This window comes from Colobus angolensis, unplaced genomic scaffold (genome assembly GCF_000951035.1).
Source record: "Colobus angolensis palliatus isolate OR3802 unplaced genomic scaffold, Cang.pa_1.0 Scaffold4, whole genome shotgun sequence".
Lineage (NCBI taxonomy): Eukaryota > Metazoa > Chordata > Mammalia > Primates > Cercopithecidae > Colobus > Colobus angolensis.
Genome location: NW_012117376.1, coordinates 3,900,622 through 3,906,951, shown reverse-complemented (window position 1 = coordinate 3,906,951; position 6,330 = coordinate 3,900,622). Strand labels below are relative to the sequence as shown.

General features: G+C 51.8%; 1 protein-coding gene across 2 annotated transcripts in view; it reads right to left on the bottom strand.

Moving 5' to 3' along the window:
* The window catches only part of LSM10 (LSM10, U7 small nuclear RNA associated), a 4,324-nt gene extending 2,358 nt beyond the window's left edge, over window positions 1-1,966 (bottom strand). Inside the window, exon 1 of one of the 2 annotated variants that reach the window (XM_011955303.1) lies at window positions 1,622-1,966. The gene's annotated coding sequence lies outside the window, so the exon portion shown is untranslated. Of the gene's footprint in view, window positions 1-1,472 lie in introns of both variants that reach the window. The other variant, XM_011955304.1, reaches the window with a different exon arrangement.
* Window positions 1,967-6,330: the final 4,364 nt, after the last annotated feature.

Here is a 6,330-nt window from a genome sequence, read left to right as displayed (position 1 = left end):
CACGCCACTACACTCCAGCCTGGGCGACAGAGTGACTCTGTCTCAAAAAAAAAAAAAAGAAAAAAAGAAAAGAAAAAGAAAAAAAGGAAAGAAAAAGAAAAAAAAAAGCTCCCCAGGTAACTCCAAAGTGCTGAGGGGTACTGGTTAGAAATGCATAATCTCAGGTCTCTCCCCAGGCCTGTTCTGAGATAATCCACTCCTTCACTGAGTGGCTCACTGCTATTCTTCCACACTGACTGGAAACAGACTCCGCATTTCAACATGACCCCGTATGTGAATTAAATACACGTGAAGGTTTGAGACTCAGTGCTTGACACCAATAGTTCTCATACATTAGTGTGTATCAGAACCATCTGAGGGGCTTATTATCTCAGCCTGCTGGGTCCCACTCCCAGTTTGACTCAGGAGGTCTGAGGTGAGGCCAGAGATGGTCATTTCGAACATATTCCCAGGTGATGCTGATGCTGCTGGTCAGGGGCCCACACTCTGGGAACTATTGGTTTACACCATGCAACTGTTACATAAGTAGAAATTTAGGTAATGAGGCCGGGCGCAGGGGCTGATGCCTGTAATCCCAGGATTTTGGGAGGCCAAGGGGAGTAGATCACCTGAGGTCAGGAGTTCAAGACCCGCCTGGCCAACCCAGTATCCACTAAAAATACAAAAATTACCTGGGCATGGGAGCACCTGTAATCTCAGTTACTTGGGAGGCTGAAGCAGGAGAATCGCTTGAACCCAGGAGGCAGAGGTTACAGTGAGCCAAGATTGTGCCACTGCCCTCCAGCCTGGGTGACAGAGTGAGACTCTCAGAAAAAAAAAGAAAGAAAATAAATCTAGATAATGACTGGGGGGGGCGGGGCGGGAAACCCAACCGGTAGTATATAAGGTACATAGGTTTTGAAGGTAGAGAAACCCAGGTTGGAATCTTCATTCCACCCCGAATTATGTAAACCTAGAAAAGTTAATGTCTCTGAACCTGTTTCCACATTTATTAAACTACAGGCGAAATAAAGCTACCAGAATGACACTCCACTGAAGGTACTCTCCTTTGATTTCAACGTACCCCGATATTGTATTAGTGCACTATGTCTTACCTATCCCTTATTTTCAGACCCTGAGTTAACGGGGGTGAAACGCTCTCTCTTTACGACCTCACTCAGCATCCCGTCCAGGGCTGTGCAGTGTGGCACTGAGCGTGGCAAGCTAGACTAGGCCAGTGATGAGCGGGGCTGAGAGCTAAGTCCTTGGGCAGGGCCTAACGACCAGCCACTCGGCTGCAGCCTGACGAATCTGCGATCAAGCAAAGGTACGGGGTTGCTGCTGCGACAGCAAAGCGCAATCACCGGACCTCGAGTCAGACCAAGGTTCTAGGACAGGCTCTGCCACCTTCTAGGAGGGAGACCAACTTAGCAAACCACTTAGCTTCTCCAAGCTAGCTAAGCTACCGGTAAAACGGGATGAGCACCCCTTACTCAGAGCAGCGGGAGCAGGTCTGGGGAAATGAGCTATACTCGGTAAATGGGGAAGAAAACGCTTCCTGGGCTCCGGCACCTCCTTCCGGAGGTCCTGGCATCCCCCGCATTCCGCCCCGGGGCTCCCTGCACCGCCGACCCGGACCCACCACGCGACATTCCTTCCGCTTTCCCCGTCTGGGTCGCCGCCGAAGCTAGCGGGCGCCTGGACAGGCTGCCTCCCGCCGGCTGCAGCAGGACGGAGAAACCACGCCGGCGACCGGGCCGCTCTCTCCTTCGGGCGCAGAGTGCGTCAGTGCTCTGCGAGTCATAGCGGAGACGGAGAAACTACGATTCCCAGAATGCTTCGCGGCGCGGGGCTCGCGCTCAGCAAATGCCGGCCTGCGTCATTGAAGTCTCCTTCACTAGTCGTTCGTTCATTCCGCACGCATTCATTGAACGGGCACCCTGGGCCAGGCTCCTTCCCAGGCTTCGGCATAGAGCGGTGACCAAGATCAAGTGGCTCCCCGAGGTGATGGTGCTTCAGGGGAGAGAGTCTTAGGAAAACAAACAAGAAAAATAGGGAAAAAGTTCTTCAGAAGATTAAAAGTGTGACGTGGTAGTGACTAGGTGGTCTTTTATTGGATTGTCAGGGGTGTCCTGAGAAGGTGACATTTGAGTTGAGATTAGTGACATGAAGCCAAGCTTGTGAAAACTATGGGAGGAGCATTGCAATTAGAGGGAACAGTTTGTTAAATAAAATTTATAGGAGGCAGGGCCGGGCGCGGAGGCCCACACCTGTAATCCCAGCACTTTGGGAGGACAAAGCGGGAGGATCATTGGAGCCCAGGAGTTCGAGACCGGTCTGGGCAGCATAGGGAGACCCTGTCTTTACAAAAAATAGAAAAAATTAGCCCACCGTGGTGGTGTACACCTCTGGTCCCACCTACTCGGGAGGCTGAGGCAGGAGAATTGCCTGAACCCAGGAAGTGGAGGCTGCAGTGAACTCAGATTGTACCACTTCATTCCAGCCTGGGCAATAGAGCAAGACTACGTCTCAAAGGAAAAAAAAAAAAAAAAAAAAGGAAGCCATTGGTTTGGACAGGGCTCCTGCACCAAGCCCAACAGACAAAACCAAAATGGAGTCACTCATGCTAAAGTTCCACATCACCAAGTGGAAACTAAGTTGCTTATCTGATATTCAGATAAACCAGAAGAGTGAGAGATAGTTAGATCTCCAAATCATCCAGTTTTAGCTGGCAGGATAAGGAAGTCCCCTCTGCTTTAGCCTTCAAAGTTACAAGGAAAGTAACTTTGAAACAACCAGTCTTTTTGTTTTCTGTTTCTGCTTTCCTCAGCCCTTTTCTGTCGGTAAAACTAATCTCCTCTGCTCAGCTTATTTGAACACTCATTCCGTTTTATAGAATGAGGTGTTGCCCAATTCTAGAGTTGCAAATAAAAGCCAAATTTAACACATTTAGCAAATAAAAGCCAAATCACCAATTAAAAGTCAATTTTTTTCTTTTCACAGTTCATGCAAAGAACCTGGGGGAAATGACCTTGACAATTTAGGAACACAGGAAAGGCCAGGGAAGCTGGGGAGACTGGTATAACAAGAGACCAGAGAGGAAGCAGGAGCCAGAGCACATAGGGCTTTGTGAGCCAAGGTAAGGAGTTTAGATTTCATGGTTAGGAGTGCAGCCTCTGGATACAGTGCCTATATTCAAATCTGCTCCTGGCTAACTGTGACTGGGCAAGTTAGCTATCTTCTCTGTGCTTCAGTCTTCTCAACTAGTACTAGAAGTGCTATGATAGGCTATTGAATAAGGGAGCAACGTGATTTGATTTACTTGTAGAGGGTCTCACCGTGTCATCCAGGCTGGAGTGCAGTGGTGTGATCATAGCTCACTGCAGCCTCAACTTCCTGGGCTCAAGTGATCCTCCTACCCAAGCCTCAAGAATAGCTGGGACTACAGGCACAAGCCACTGTGCCCTACCTGATTTACATTTTTTAAAAGTCATTCTGTATAGCTTTGGAAAAATTACTTTCTTCCTCAGCCTCAATTTCCTTATTATGAAAACAAAAAATAAGGTTTTTCTCAGAGAACTGGGAGATTTGAGTGACCTTCATTAATGTGTGAAAGCACCTGGCACAGAGAAGCAGCTCAGTAAGTTAGGCTTCTTGACTGGGCAGGGTGGCTCACATCTGTAATCCCAACACTTTGGGAGACCAAGGCAAGAGGACTGTTCAAGCTCAGGAGTTTGAGACCAGCCTTGGCAACATAGTGAGACCCCATCTCTAAATTTTTTTTTTTTGAGACGGAGTTTCACTTTTGTTGCCCAGGCTGGAGTGCAATGGCCCGATCTCGGCTCACCACAACCTCCACCTCCCGGGTTCAAGTGATTCTCCTGCCTCAGCCTCCCAAGTAGCTGGGATTACAGGTATGTGCCACCACACCCAGCCGATTTTTTGTATTTTTAGTAGAGACTGGGTTTCTCCATGTTGGTCAGGCTTGTCTCGTACTCCTGACCTCAGGTGATCTGCCGTCCTCAGCCTCCCAAAGTGCTGGGGTTACAGGCATGAGCCACCGCGCCTGGCCAAAAATGTTTTAAGAAATTAGCTGGGTGTAGTGGGTGCACCTATAGTCCCAGCTGTCACAAGAACCTTAGGGTGTCACTTTGCCATCCGGAAACCTCTGTGGCTAGCAGCGCCTGTGCTTGACTTTTGCTTGTGCCTGCTGGGCTCGTTCTGCCCACTCAGTCTGGAGGCTAAGCTCAGCTCGCACTACGGGCCCGGATACCACACCTGCCAAAGGCGTGCCAGGTGTGGAGCAGTGACGGGTGTGTGAGTGAGCACAGGGTCCGACCACTACACACAGCCAGATACGATGGCTGCTGCCGCGGGTGGGCAGCTCCAGGCGCCGGCACAGGCTTTGGCTCTGTACAAGGCTGCAGCTAGACCAGACATACCGCCAGTGGCTTCTGCTGTGGGCACCAGCATCTGAACAAGGGGAACACAGTGGTGGCCAAAAGCTCAGAGACACCAGGAGCCACAGAGCCCCAGAGAGGGTGTTACAGTGTGTCACAGCCCTGGCTTGGGGGGCCCCGAGGTCTGGGTCCCAAAATGGGCTGCTGTTTTTCACCTCCCGAGGACCAGGGGCGGGACATGTTGGGGGGCGGGGGCGTGTTTCAGTCCATGTGTGTTACAGCTTTTTCAGTCCTACCGCCCTGTGCGGCCCTGCTCTGGCCCGTGGCTCCTGGCCTGGCTGGGCCCCGCCACTGCTTCCTGTCATGTGGCACAGCTACCCGCTGGTGGAGAGTGGTTCCCCAGAAGGATCCCCACTCTTCACTCCTGCAGTCTGGGAGTGTGTCACCACCCACAGCTCAGCTGAGCTGGCCAGGAATATGTTACAGCTCCTTTCACTCTCGCTGTTTGGCGGGTCCCAAGTTCTTGTTTGACATCCAGGAAGAATGAGATTATGTGGATAACTGGAGGGTAAGCAAGCTGGAGAGAGCTTCATTGAGTGACAGAACAGCTCTCGGGAGGCCTGAAGTGGGTAGCTGCTTTCCGCAGGCAGATCCTGTGGAGTGTCTGAGGCTGGCTGAGTCTGGGGTTTTCATGTGCTCAGAATGGAGGAAGTGCATGCTGGTTGGCCCATGGGTGGCCATGGGTGGGCCTGGAAAAAGTACCATCCAATTGGCTGGAAGGCATCAATGAAGTTCTTACTCCTGTCCTGGACTCCACCTGGAACAGCCCCACCCTCAGGCTTCAGGCCACCCCTGGCTTGAAGGTGGTGGATCTGCCCCTTCTGCCTAGGAACCTGACTGCCTCCTGGCACTATTAACATGCCATCTGCTGGTGCCCAGATTGCCTGCGCTGATGGGTGCCTGCAGGCCTGCACCAAGCCACCCTCAGTCCCTTGGCCTCCATCCCAAGCTTATTGGCACCCAAAGTCTGGAGGGGGGAGGTGCTGAGGCAGCAGGGATTGGTGTGTGAGTGTCACCCCAAGTGCATGCACACCAAGCTGGGTCACAACAGTGGCCGGGCTTAGCCACAACTTTGCTCTGCACTGGAGTGGGCGCCAGGAGTGGGGAGAGGCCAGGGAGTGGGAGCAGGCACTTCTGAACCTGCAGGGGCAGGGGCTTTCTGGGCCCTCAAGAGCACAGGGATGCCCGACTCTGGAACCATGGCTGGGCGGCTGCAGCTGTGCCCAGGAGTGAGGGCTCCATGCCCTGCCAACTTGGTAGGGTGTGGGGCTCCTGCTGGTATCACCTGTTTCTGGCCCCTGCTGACTCCACAGAGCACGCAGCCCCGGCCGCATCTCCACTGCTGCAGCTGGCATGAAGTGGTTGACGCCTGCCGCTCCAGATGGGGCTCTGCTGCCATCACAGCTACTTGGGAGGCTGTGGCTGGAGGATCTCTTGAGCCCAGGCGGTGGAGGCTGCAGTGAGCTATGATTGTGCCACTGCACACTGCACTCCAGCCTGGGTGACAAAGACCCTGTCTCAAAAAAAAAAAGGCTTCTTTCATTCCTTCACTCTCTCATTTATTGATTTCCATCTCCCCTAGGAGGCTTCCCTTTTTATCAGCAATCACTGTTGGGCTCCTCTTATTCTAAAACTAAAATTGTCTTTCTCCTCCATGCAATCTACTGTTTTCTTACTTTCCACAGTCAAACTTCTCAAAAGGCCCTTATGCCAGCCTTTCCTCAAGTATGATCACTTTTCCAGCTATCTGAGACTGGATTTGCTTCTCTTCTTTTAAATATTCAGTCTCCATAGAGCTGTCAAAAGTTGCCAGTGCCGACTACATTGAGAGTTTTCATGGCTGGGTATTGGGATTTTTCAGTGAGCGAGAACTGTGCCTCAGATAAACCTC